The following is a 14,959-nucleotide window of genomic DNA, read 5'->3' as shown; positions in this document are numbered from 1 at the left end:
GAGCTAGTTAAGGGAAATTATGTGTAATCAGGCTGGAACAGGAGACTGGAGCCAGGTTATGCATGAACTTTAATGCCTGATTGAAGAGTTTATATTTTACTCTAGAAGATTAATTAATTAAATATTAAGTAAGGAACTGCTGAAGTTTTTTAAGTAGGGAAATGACTTGGTCAGACCTGTTGGCTTTATAGGAAGAATATGTTGCTTGCAGGTTGCTTGGAGGAAAAAGAAACTGGAAGCAAGGAGACCATTTAAGAGATTCTTAGGAGAGGGGATGGGTCTGAACAAAGGTGATGGTTGTTCAAGCCAAGAGGTGACTGATGGAGGAGACTTGGTGGTGATGGAGTGCTTGGATGCTTGTGCTTGAACCCTAATTTTAATAGCCTCTGCTTGGGTGCCTGTGCCTTAACCCCAATTCCAAAACCACATCCAGTTCTAAAAATCACATCTCTCCCTAGCTTCAAAGCATTGGCCCTAGCAGTTTCTCTCTAGCAAAACCCGGCAGCATGCCCTAGCAAAATACTTATATCTCTTCCTGATATTGGAGGCAGCTATGCCTATCTACTCCCTGTGTACTGATAATTGACTCTGCACTGAGTCATGACCATATTTATTACTTACTGACCTTACTGATATGTATCCTAGATATAGTCAAATGTATACTTTCTTACATTTATTTTGTCTAACAAGACATTTGATGAAAGCCACTTAGATATTCCCAGTCAACCCTGACTGATAGTTAACTAAAGTTAAACCATACCTCCTCCTAGCCCTACTTTGGGCTATTTCCCAGTGAACTCTCGGTAATACGCTTGAGCAGTAGATACAAAAAGTGCATGTTCCTTTAAGAACTGACCACCCCTTAACCACTCCCTAATCCCACCCAAAACACCTAGTTGACATGTTTCACCCCTAAATCTCTTATAAAAGCTCTCCCTGCACCCCTCTAAAATTGTAGGTTCCCTAAAAACTCTTGCCCACTGTAAAGCGTAATAAATCTTTGCCACCTTGACTTAAAGAATGCTTGAGATCATGAATTCATTCCAGATGGCCCCAACCCTCTCCAGTACTTGTGTCCTTGAGGGACACTCCCCCTCAACCAGGAACTCCAGTCCTGGGAACTTTAGTTTTGAGATTCCTGAATCCCTGGTTTTTTTCTCCCTCAACAGTGGAGCTAGACTCAATACAACTTGGAAGTTGTTGGAAGGGTGAGAAGGGAGTGGTGAGGTAGAGAAAAGAGTTGAGGATAACTTCAGTGTTTCAGAATGGGATGATTGGGAGGATGGTGATACCCTCAACTGAGATAAAGAAGTCTGCAGGAGTGGTAGATTTAAGGAAATGGTAAGTTCTGGTTTAGATTTGGTAACAGGACATCTGGTCAGAAAGGTCCTGTAGCCAGTGTGGGTCTGAAGTTCAAGAGAGAGAAAGCTGACTATATAGACTTGGCAGTCATCTGCATATAAAAGATAAGTAAATGCTTAGACTTTGACATACGTATTGATACTCACTTAAATACCTTAACTGCACAGTTTTTTTTTAACAACTTCTTATGACCTATTCTTTTCTCCACCTCAGCTATACACAGGGATGGTTATACCCTTGAATGAATGAGTAAATAAATTTAAAAGTACTTGTTAAGTTCATGTTGTTGTTGTTGAGTGGTTTCAATCGTTTTGACTCTGTGACTCTATCTGGGGTTTTCTTGGCAAAGATACTGGAGTGGTTTGCCATTTCCTTCTCCAAATTCTTAAGTTCTTACCATGTGCCTGTGATACCTGAGCAGCCAGCTATTGCTAAAAAAAACCCTGCCCCAGCCCCTAACTAAAAAACCCCAGTTTGCATAAGAAAAACAGACTTAGTTCCTGCCATTTGGCGTTCAGCGGATGTCCTTGGCGCCCCCCCCCCCCACCCCGTGACTGTTCTGGGAGTGTGGCCAGGGAAGGGCCTGATGCTCTGCAATCTCTGTTTGTGTCCTGAGGGGGCTGAGAGATGTCTCTATCTTGTGTCTATAATACCAGCTGGAGCATCCCTTGGTCTGCCTATGGCCTTGAAGGATGAAGGGCTCAGCCCCAGACATTCTCTTGAATTACATGACTGTTCCTAGCTCTTATCTCATGAGTCATGTTGCAGGATGTATGGCAAATTGGACACAGAGATCCTGGGTTGTAATTCAGTTAACACTTTGTCAGCTGTCTGATATGCTATATTTACAATCTATTCAGGAGGTTCCTCTTCATGTATCATGATCATAAAAGTGAAGTAACAAAGGCTTGCCGAGCCTGCTAGAAATAACATATGTAAGTTTCAAGAGACAATTAACCACTGTACCTAGATTTTTTTGTATAAATACTACTTCTTCACCCGAACCCGGGGCCGTTTTGATTTGGGCTGTTAATTGCCCCTGAACGGACACCGGCTAATAAATTCTCCATGTAAAACTTATACTCTGTGGTGTGTCTCACTCGCTCTTGATATAACAATTCCATCTTTCCCCTTGCCTTATAATTTCTAACCCTGTTCTTTGTTCTCACCATGCCTCAGTTCTTTCCCAAGCCATCACCCTTTCATTGGCTACAGTCTTCTTCCCCTTGTTGACCCCATGGTGAACAGCGTTCAACTCTCCAGTCCCCTCTCCTTACCCTCTCCAGCCCCTTGTTGGATTACTCCCAACATGCATTGCCTATTCACTACTACTACTAAATGAAGCTAGAGGAAAATCATGAAACCATGCACATTTATGATACATAATCTCAACTGGGCCTTCACACTGACAAAGGAATCCTTTTATAACTTCCTAACCAATTCATTATGTGACATTTTAAAAATTCAATTCATTTTGGGGTAATTAATCATGTTTTTTAATAATGCCAGCATTTTATTAATAAAAGGGTCAGTGGTATTCTCAAATGCCAAAAGACCCTTCACCGGGGTGGGTTTACAGTTTACATGCTCTTGGAAGGGTGGCAATTAACTCTGGTTTACAATGGAGAGATAATAAATATTACAATGAGAGGTGGATCTATTCTAAGGAAGCGGGGATGTAACTAAATCATTTACTTCTAAATAGCCCAGCCCTGGGTACCGTTATCAAAGAATTTATCCCCACCCAAACCTGAGTAGAGCACAATGGGCTTCCTGGCCTTAGATTAACGTCATTGTAAAAGTAGGTGGGATCTGACCAAGATCGAGGAGAGAGTTAATTCAATCTCATTATCGGTAACATCCTTCAGAGACTCAACTTTGAAATGAGGACTTTAGAAAAAGGGAAACTCTGGGTCTCCCCAAATCCCTGGTTATTAATGATCATGTCTCTCACTATCCCACTCACCAGACTGGCTTTTCCAGACCTTCTCCTCAAACTTTCCATGGCTCCCCCTCTACCAACACTATCAGCTGAGAATCTTGCCTAATATTTCACTGAAAATAAATTAAAGCCATTCCCCAAAAAGGTACAGTATAGTAGGTGCTGTAGGAATGATCTTGTTACAGATGAGGTACCAGAGCCTCTAGAGAAGTTAAGTGATCTGATTGGGCTCACACTAGTAGGTATCAGAAACTGGATTCAAACGTTACATCTATTACTCTAGAGCTCTTTCTACCACAAATTGCTGCAGCCCAAGGAATAAATATCTAATAGTAAATTTCAGCTTAGGTGTTGAGGTGATATTTTTGGACTAGGGACCATTCAGTCTTTGAATGAGGCCTTTCCTGGCTACCTCTTTGGGTAGTTTTCTTCCTTCTCTAGATAGCTTTCTTCCATTCTCTCTGGGTAGATTTCTCCCTGCTCCTCTCAGCATCCCTGATACTGCTAACCTGAGATTAATAGCCTGCTAATAGACAAGAGGAGAAGAAGGCAGCCTTGGCTATGACTCTTTTACAAATCTTTAGTTACTGGGGTGAGGGGTGCCTGAGGTCTGTGTAACTAACTCTCTGCTCTTCTTTCTTAGATACACATTGGGTCATAGACTGTGGGTCCATAGCTCCCCTAGATGAGCCAATTAAGGTGCAGTTCTACCAAGCAGCAGGGTGATGGATTGGATAACACTGAGAAATTTCCTTTGTACCCTAAGGTTCCTTCAAGGCAGAGCAAATTAAGGACTCCTCTTTCCCCTCCCTGAGGTTGAAACTGTATTGTCAGAAAGTTTTCCATACACGTGGGAAAGGGTATTATGTTGCAGTAATTACCAGAGAAAGGATTACTTCCAGTGCAGGATTAGAGTTTCTAAAAGAGTTTATTGGAATGACCAAGTGAAGGATGGGTAGGATTCATATAGATAGGGAGGATGGGGAAGATCAGCACTTAACACCAGGAAAGGTTCACTGGGGTAAGCCCCAGTGTGTGAGTTTGAGTCAGCAAAACACACTTGGGAGAAGATATGCTAACCTGTCTGTGGAAGAACAAATCTAAGAAAAGAAATAATAAGACTTCAAGTCAGTCAGTAAAAGTGAAGGGAGATATCTGTAGCAGAGGGAGAGAGGCATTCAAAGACTGTGAGATTGAGGGTTAGAGGTATCTGGACCTTCCACCTGGCTAAGAGTGAACAGCTGGGACCACTACGAGTAACTAAGAAGTTGGGTAACTGAGAGGTCGAGTCAGAGAGTAAAATGGGAAGCCTGATATATAGAGCAACAAATATGGGTTAACTTCTCCATCTTACCTTCAAACAGTTACCCAACCTTTTGTAATTTTCTAACAATTAAAACATGATACTGAGGAATACGCTAAACAAGCTTGTATTCTTTGTGTCCCAAGTTCTTTTGTTGTTTTGTCATTTTTCAGTCGTGTCCAATTCTTTGTGACTAGCTTTGGGATTTTCTTGATAAAGATACTGAGATCACTTGCCTTTCCTTCTCCAGTTCATTTTACACAAAAGGAAACTGAGGCAAACAGGGTTAAGTGACTTGCTCAGGGTAACACAGCTATTAAGTATCTGAGGCCAGATTTGAATTCAGGAAGATGAGTCTTCCTGATTGCAGGCCTGTCACTCTATCCACCACACCACCTAGCTGCCCCTAAGTTCTAGGAGCCCATCATTTTTAGATACTATCCCCACACTTCATTGTCAACACTTCAAAGATCTGTGTGGTGACTGCTATTACAAACTTTCTACTTGATGGTCTTGGACAGTTGATTTGGCCAAGAAATTAGTCACCCTTTGGATAACCTGGTTAGCTTCCCTGAATTTAAGCCATAGGAATACAGCCTGTCAGAATACTCTAAGCCTTTCCAGCTTGGTAGAACCCATACCATGTCTTCCACTGGCACAGCCTTTAAGAACTCAGGGTCCTCTCCATGCCACCCTTAGACACTGAAATAGGACATTTGTCAAGGATCATATGCACGAACAGAGGAAATATAAACCTTTAGAGGTTTGATGTTACCAGATATGAGAGTAAGGGGATTTCTTGGATGACTGTCCATATTTCTTTTCTTGGTACTGACAGTGATAATTTCTGGATAATTAGATAACTTCCCCAGGGCCAGAAGTTAAATCTTCTGACTGATGGCTATGAAAAACATTCCTTTACCTCAGTCTCAGTTCCTGACCCCAACTCTGCCCAACTCCTGTCTTTAAGGTTAATAATGTTCTTTAGACTTTTTTGATCATATACTCCACCATCAGTTAAAAAACAAAACAAAATAAACAAAATCTTGTATGCATGCACCTCCAATATATGTATTTTAAATTATACACAATGATGCTAATATATATCTATATATAACCCTTGGGTGGATGTGATGGAATCCTAATAAAGTTGCCCCCAGCCCTAATATTCTAACTTCCTTATAGGCCCTACTGAACAGCAGGCCTACTACCCCTACCTAGCCGCTTACCAACCCCACCCCCCCACACTCAATATCCTAACTTCTTCACATATGCCTCACTGCTCACTAGAACAATGGGTGTGTCCATGAACTCATATTTCTCACAGAACAGCAGATTTGTCCATGTGATGGGATCCCAGCCACTGCCTCTAGCTAGCCACTGCTCTCAGACCCATCCCTCATATTTCCCACAGAAACAACAGGTGTGTCTATGCACTCAACCATAACCACATCCATCTAGTCTCAGACAGGACCACAATAGTCAGCCGATCAGAAAGCAGCAGCACTAGGATGCCCAAGCAGGATGTGAACCCCAAAACAATAGAAGGGACTTTCCCTAAGTAGGCACCTGCACAATAATAGTAAAGAACTGACCTAGAGTGAACTTATGATGTAGAGAGGCTTATTTTAATATCATTATCATACACACATACCCCCCCAAATGGAATTTTCTGTATGCATTGTGGGTAATTGCATGCACAGTTCCACTATGGCTGGGACCCCTGTCTATTATCTAATCCCTTAACAAACCCCTTCTGCCTTTTTAATAGTCATAATTTATGTTATGTAATTGAATCTTTATCACATAAAAATCCATCTTGCTTTCTCTAAAGTTTCTGTTTCCTCTCGAAACTTTGCCTGCTCCATAAGAGGTGTCAATCTCAATAATATACTTGGATTAGACGTGGTCTGACTGAATTCTTTGAGACAGTTCCACCACATGGGATGAGGAGGTCTTTTGATAACAGTAGTGCCTTACACCTCTCATATCAGCATGTGGATGCCTACTCATTTTCTAGACTGGCTTGATCAATCCATCTTTTCTTTGCACGGTCAAGTTCTAGGTGCCCGGAAAAACACCACCACCACAAGGTTACCTTCTTATTCTCTTGGGATCCTGGGCATTACCCTGTTGTGGGGGAATATATTCCTCTCAATTCCCCTAATTCACCATTATTTCCCATGGTTCCCTTCCAATCCATTTCCTTTTACAGAAACCAGACTACAAAGATGATACTTTTAAATCTTAAACATATTAATTTATTTAGCAATAAGGTAAAAGATACAATAGTAACACAGGTGCTCATAGATTAGAGGAAATGCAGGAATGATAAATATATTACAATTCACACATAAACCCATGTCACACTTTCACAAATATATCTAGTAGCTATGGGGGAGAGTGAGCACACATTTATAGAAACCTGCCAAGGAATCACATGAGGGAGGAAAATCCGTGTTCTCAGGATAACTCACAACTCTGGATTGCAGGCTTTATTGTCATCGATCCATTCAGGAACATCTGTTTCCTATGAAGGTACTTCTCTGCTAACTACTTGTCTACTGGTCCTCATTGCTCCCTAGCTGGGCAGTCTTCTATTCTCGAACCAAGGCAAGATTTAGAAGCTCTTCCAATTTCCAATCACCTTGGTTAGTAGATCCCTTTAAACCTCCCTTGGAGGTGGGAGGGTCATCAGGCTGACTATCTCTGGACACTGCAGACAAGAATAGCCAAATGTCCACCTATCGACACGCTGTGTAGTCAGTCTCCATCAACAAATATTTATTAAGTGCCTACTATGTGCTAGCCACTGTGCTAAGTGCTAGGAATACAAAGAAATGGTCCCTGTTCTCAAGGAGCTCACAGTCCCATGGAGACAACCTGCAAACAACTATGTCTAAACAAGATATAGGACACATATATACAAACTGTACACACACACACACACACACACACATACACATATATGTATACATGTGTATATATATACATACATATATGTATACACACATATATATGTATAGGACAAATTAGAAATAATTTCAGATTAATATCTTTAGGTGAGACTTGAAGAAAGCCAGGGGCCAGAGATATAGAAGGACAGCATTTCAGGCCTGTGGGACAGTCCATGACAATGTCCAGAGTAGAGAGATGGAGTGACTGTGTAAAGAACAGTAAGGAGGCCACTGTCACTAGATTGGAAACTACCTGGGGAGAAGTATGTTGTAAGGTGAGTAAAAATGTTGGAAGGGGCCAGATGGCTAAGGGCTTTGCATACCAAACAGAAGATTTTGTATTTGATCTTGGAGATGATAGGGAGCTACTGGAGGTTATTGAGGAAGGGAGGTGACATGGTCAGACCTGTGTTCTAGGAAGATCTGCATCAGTGGAAGGAGTTTCCTCACTAGGAACCTTCAACAGCAGCAACAAAAACCTTGACAATAACCCTGTAAGACAGTAATAAAAATACTATTATTTCTGTTTTACAAGTAAAGAAATGGAAGTTTATAAGATTTATTTGTTTATGATCATAGTGTTAGAGGCAGGATTTGATCCCAGATCTCTGGGCTACAGAGCTATTGTCCCTGCCAGATAATTTTTCCCAAAGCAAAACTTCGTGCATGTCACCGTTCTGCTCAAAAGTCTTCAATGTCTATTCATTGCTTATAAATCAAAGTTCAAACTTGTCATGGCATCCAAAGGCTCTCAAAAATCTGGATCCAACTTATCTCCTCATTCATTTATTCATGCAACAAAAACTCGGAGTGCTCCAATTTTATTGCCTTGCTACTAAAGGCTTAGAGGAAAAAGCACTGGATATGAAGTCAGATGAACCTGATATTTGAGATCTGCCTCTGTTAGAAATATGCTTGACACTGAAATTCAGGTATCAAGGGCAATTTATTATTATTGAGGAATTCAAAGGAATTGGTAGAGGTTCCTGGCCAGGAGAGGACTCCACCCTTCTTTAGGAACAGGGAGTGGAGAGTACAAGAGTGAGACCAACTTTATTCTGATTGATGCACCATCAGCTCAGTATCTCCCTTCAGAGAATGGATTGGTCTATCCCTTCTAGGTCACACTCTTCCCTATATGACCCCAACATGCAACTCCTTGGCATGTTCCCCCCTCCTCAACATACATCCCATGTTCAAAAATGGTGGAAAACTCCTCCCTGTGGGTGTGTGAGATGATAGTCAATTAGCCAATTAAGAATGTGTGGTAGCCATCTGACCCAGTTTTCTCTTCAACCCTGACTGTTATCTGGCCAGTTTAGACCAGTTTTGCCTATATCCTGAAACTGTGGTTTCTGCAAAACCACAAACTCTATTCCCATTGGCTGGGGACCCTCATCCTGAGTTAATCTCTACTCTTTGTTTGTTCAAGCTGACACTTAATTAATTATTTTGTGGAACTCAATTAACTCTTCTGTGGAAACCTAACTTTCCCTAACTTTTACCCATCTCTCACAACTCTGACTAACTGTATAACCCTGTACATATCCATTAACTTCTGTCCGGAAAAGACACTTAACTTCTAAGAATTACGATCTCAACTGTCCCTTCACTTTAGCAAGAAATCCTTTTATATCTAATAAATTCACTATCTCACTCACCACAATGGCTATTTAAAACCTTTTCTTCCCTCCTCAAACCTCTCATACCTCCCTTCCCTTCCACCCCTCTTAGCTGAGAACTTTGCCTCATACTTTACTAAGAAAAAAATTGAGACCATTTGCCAAGAGCTCTCTCTTCTCCCCTCTCCTCACATCACTCAGATGCTTTCTCCCACTATCTCTTCATTAACTCCTGTCTCACATAAAGAGATGGCCCTGTCTCCTTGCCAAGGCAAACCCTTCTACGTGCACAAATGATCTCATCCCATCCCATCTTCTCCAGCAGATTGCCCTTTCTATCATCCATTCTTTTTAATCTTCAATTTCTTCCTGTCTACTGACTGCTTCTGTACCGCCTACCCACACACCCACAACCTCTCCATCTTCCAAAAACCCTCACTTAATCTGTCCATCCTACAGCCTATATTTCTCCTCCCTTTTATGGCAAAACTCTTTGAGAAGGACATCTACAATCAGTGCTTCCACTCCCTTTCCTCTCACTCTCTTCTTAACATTATTATTCAAATGAAACTACTTTCTCCAAAGTAACTGCTAATCTTTTCTCAATATCTCATTCTTCTAGACCTATTGCAGCCTTTGACATTGTCAATCACCCTCTTTTCCTGGATATTCTCTTGTCTCTGGATTTTTTGTTTGTTTGTTTTGACAGTGCTTTCTCCTGCCTTCTGACTGCTAATCTGACTATATTACACATACACACACATATATGTACAAATAACATGTGTATGTATATATACGTATAAATATATATACATATACATATACACACACATATATGAGACTATATTACCCATCTGACTGCTCCTTCTTAGTCTTCTTTCCTAGATCTTCCTCCAGGTCATAGTCACTGGCATTGTATATCATAAGACCCAGTCCTGAGTCTTCTTCTCTTCTCCCTCTATACTTTCACTTGATGATCTCCTCCTAAGCTTCCATGGATTCAGTTATTATTTTCATGCTATTTATTCTCAGATCGATTTGTCCAGCTCCAACCCTTCTCTTTAACCTCAGTTTTGCATCTGCAATCATCTATTAGATATCTCAAACTGGATATCCCATAGACATCTTAAATTCAGTATGTCTAAAAATGAATTTGCCATCTTTCCTGCCCCACTCCCCCACCCCCCAATCCTCTCCTCTTCCTAACTTCCCTTTTACTGTTGAGGGCATCACCATTATTCCAGTCATCCAGGTGCACAACCTTGTTATCTTTGACTTCTCACTCTATATTACCCTCTCATATCCAATCAGTTGTCAAGTCCTGTCGATTTTGCCTTCCCAATATCTCTTGTATACACCCTCTTCTCTCCTCTTGATGCAGCTGGATGGAGCAGTGGATAGAGTGTTAGAGCTGGAGTCAGAAAGACCTCAGTTTAAATCCAGCTTCAGATACTTAATAGCTGTGTGACCCTGGGCAAGTCATTTAATCTTTGTCTGCCTCAGTTTCTTTGACTATAAAATGAGAATCATAATAGCACCTATCTCACATGGTTGTTGCAAATTAAATAATATTTGTAAAGCATTTATCACAGTGCCTGTCACGTAGCAGTGATAACAAATGCTTATTCCCTTCTTCCCTTCCCTTCCTCGAACACTGCCACCATACTGGTACAGGCCTTCATTACTTCATGCAAAAGCTTGCTGGTAGGTCTGCCTGCCTCAAGCCTCTCCCCACACTAATCTATTCCCTATTCTTCTATTAAAGTAGTCTTCCTAAATCTTACATTTGACCATATCATTCCTCCCATTCAATAATCTCCGATGGCTCCCTATTACCTCCAGGATCGAATATAATCCTTTCACAATCTGACCCTTTCCTACCTTACTCTGTTCTGCACACTTTACTCCAATTGACTGATTTTGGCCTCTTTGCTTTTGTTTCTTGAACAAAATTCTCAATCTGCTGACTCTAGATAGAAAAACAAAGAGAGAGCAATGTCTCCAACAAGGAAGGAAGTAATAATTTAGGGGAAAATGGTTAATAATGCTAAAGACGACAGCAGATAGGTCAAAGAGCAGTACTGAGAAAGGCCATCAATTTAGCAAATAAGAGAATAGTTACAGTTCAGCCGCATTACAAGGTATTAAGAAACGAATGCAAGGCGAAGAAATGAAAGGGAGGAGAGATATAGGATTTAAAGAAACATCAAAGTCAAGTGAATGTTTTTTTAAGGATGTTAGAGAACTGGACTTGTTTCATGTATTCATTTATATCTGGGTCCAATTCCTAAACAGGAAAGCAAATATATTTTGTTGTCTAATAGCTATCTTGTTTATAACGAATCTATCATAAGTATTCTTGATTCCAGCCCTGAGGGGTGCATATGAAGACATAATTCTCACCCAAATGCCAAACCACTAGCTTACACTTTGGGGAGGAATGGGGGTGGCAAGGTTAGCTTTCATTGTTTTCTACAGTAAAATGAAACCCAGGGAGGGAGTTAGAATAAAGCTTCAGAGGATTTAAAACTAGAACATATAACAACAGGAATGTTAGAAGAAAACAGAAAATCCCACTAACATATGGAGCCAGGCCTGGTTCCTGGGCTACTCTCAGTCCTGGGCATTAATCCTCACTCTGAGTTTGCCTTTTGATAATAAAGACAGTGGCAGAGAAGTCACAAATATGGGGCTTTTCCCCAAGGTAAAGCTTAGATGCTTTGGCCCAAGATGGAAGGACTTTTCTCCCCATCTGAAGTCGTCTGATGACTACAATGATGTTCATATAAACACACATACATGTATATACATATATCCATATCACTTTCTTCATATATATATGCATGTGTGTGTGTATACATCAAATCAAGGAAAGATTGAATTGGCATCAGTACTGGACCTCCAGAATAGCCTCCTACCCTAAAAGAGATGCCTCAGAAAAGAAAGAAAATTAACTTTACCTCTGCCTGGAAGAAAGCTCTTGCTATTATCATGTTCTCCAGAAGATGGAAGCATACTCCAGAAAGAAGCAGAGCCAATAAATTGTCTTAATATGACTGATGAGGCTTTACAAATAGCAGAGGAAAGAAAGAAAGAGAAATGGAAAGGAGAAAGGAAAAGATATGCCCAACTGAATGCAGAATTCCAGAGAATAGCAAGGAGAGATAAAAGGTTTTCTTAAATAAGCAATGCAAAAAAATAGAAGAAAATAATAGAATGGAGAAGATGAGATCTCTTCAAGAAAATTTGAGATACCAAGGAAATGTTTCACTCAAAAACTGGCATGATAAAAGACAAAAACGGAAGTGACTTAACAAAAGTAGAAAAGATTAATAAAAGGTAGAAAGAATACACAGAGTTATTGAAGAAAGATCTTAACATCACCAATAACCACAATGGTATGATTACTGATCTAGAACCAGCCATCCTAGCAGGGGTGGGGAACCTATAGCCTCGAGGCCACATGTGGCCCTCCAGGTCCTCAAGTGGGACCCTTTGACTGAATCCAGACTTTACAGAACAAATCCCCTTAATAAAAGGATTTGTTCTGTAAAACGATTGTTAACAATAAGGCTAGTGAAAGTGATGGAATTCCAGCTGAGTCATTTAAAATCCTAAAAGATGATGCTGTTAAAGTGCTGCACTCAATGTGCCAGCAAATTTGGAAAACTCAGAGTGGCCACTAAATTGGAAAAGATCACTTTACATGCCAATCCTAAAGAAGGGCAATGCCGAAGAATGTTTAAATTACTAAACAATTGCTCTCATTTTACTTGCCAGCAAGGTTATGCTTAAGATTCTGTAAGCTAGACTTCAGCAATGTATGAATTGAGAACCACCAGAAAAGGAGGCTGGTTTTTTAAGAGGCAGAGGGACTAAAGACTTGGTCATTACCAACATTCACTGCATTATGGAGAAAGCAAGGGAGTTACAGAAAAAAAAAATCTACTTCTGCTTCATTGACGACATACACTAAAGCTTTTGACTATGTGAATCACAATAAAATATGGTAAATCCTCAAAGAGATGGGAGAACCAGATCATCTCATTTGCCTCCAAAGGAACCTGTATGCACGTCAAGAAGCAACAGTTAGAACAGGGCATGGAACAACTGATTAATTTAAGATTGGGAAAGGAGGATGCAAGGCTGCATATGGTCACCTTATTTATTTAACTTATATGCAGAGTACATCATCAAAATGCCAAACTGGATGAATCAAAATTCAAAGGTTGCTGTAAAAAATATCAACAATCTTAGGTATGCAGATTATATCATTCTGATGGCAGAAAGTAAAGAGGAATTAAGAAGCCTCTTGATGAGGGTGAAAGAGGAGAATGTAAAAGCTGGTTTGAAGCTTAATGTTAAAAAAAAAATTAAGATCATGGCAATTGGTCCCATCCCTTCCTTCATGGCAATAGAGGGAATAGATACGGAAGCAGTGTCAGATTTTATATTCTTGGGCTCAAAGATCATTGCAGACAGTGAATGCAGCCATGAAGTTAAAAGATGCTGCTTCTTGGAAGGAAAGCTATGACAAATCCGGACAGCATACTAAAAAAAAGAGACATCACTTTGCCAACAATGGTCTATATGACCAAAGATACAGCTTTTCCAGTAGTAACATACAGCTATGAGAGTTGGGCTATAAAGAAAGCTGAGTGTCACAGAATCCACACTTTTGAATTGTGGTGCTGGGGAACATTTTTAAGAGTCCCTTGGAGAGCATGGAGATCAACTCAGTCAATATATAAAGAAATTAATTCAAACTACTCATTGGAAGAACAAATACTGAAGCTGAAGCCTAAATACTTTGGCCACATAATGAGAAGACAGGACTCACTGGAAAAGACCCTGATGTTGGAAAAGATTGAAGGCAAAAGGAGAAGGGGATGGCAGATGATGAAATGGATAGATAGTGTCATGGAAGCAATGAGTATGAGCTTGGACAGACTTCAGAAGACAGTGGAGGATTGAAGGGCCTGGCATACTATGCTCCACGGGGTTACAAATAGTTGGACACAACTGTTGAATGAATGAACAACAGCATGTCTGTTGTGGGCCCCCGGCCTCCCAACTTTCTTGGGGTTCCCCCCAAGACCCAGGCCTTTGCCTAGCAAAAGGCCTGATCTCACAGAGAATGAATGGAGTGGGAGCCAAAGGTGGTAGATAACTCTGTTTATTATTTCAGCAAGCAGCATTTTTATATCTTTGGTGACGTAGGTACATTCTTTGGTTATGTGGGTAAAAAGAACAAGTAAAATCAGGACATCTGGGTGCTAGGACTGCCCTGACTCCGCCTACTCTCCTCCCATACCCTTTCCGAGCTCTCCCAAAGCTCCCTGCGGACAGGCAGTCCAAGTAAAGAACTGGAAACTCCATGTGCTCTGACAAGCCAGGCAGAGAACCGGAAGTTCCATGTGCAACAAGGGCAAGACCCTTCCTCCTGGTCCCTTCCTGTTCCTCTCATATCGCAGGGCCCCAAGTTTACCTCGGCAGGCCCTGGACGCAGAGGTCTGAGGAGGGCAGGGGTTGGCTCTAACTTGCCCCGTTACACATGTCTTTAGGAATTATCATCCCTGGAGTTCAGAGAATAGAGAGAGAGTTGGAAGGAAACCTTAAAGATCATTTAGTCCAATCTTTTCATTTGACAAATGTGAGACCCAGAGAGGTTAAGTGATTTGCTCAAGGTTACACAGCAAGTAAGTGGCATAGATGTTTTTTGAACTCAGGTCCTATGACTACAAATTCAGCATACTTCCCATTGTACCATGAA

This window comes from Trichosurus vulpecula, chromosome 5 (genome assembly GCF_011100635.1).
Source record: "Trichosurus vulpecula isolate mTriVul1 chromosome 5, mTriVul1.pri, whole genome shotgun sequence".
Taxonomy (NCBI): Eukaryota; Metazoa; Chordata; class Mammalia; order Diprotodontia; family Phalangeridae; genus Trichosurus; species Trichosurus vulpecula.
This window is presented reverse-complemented; position numbering follows the sequence as displayed.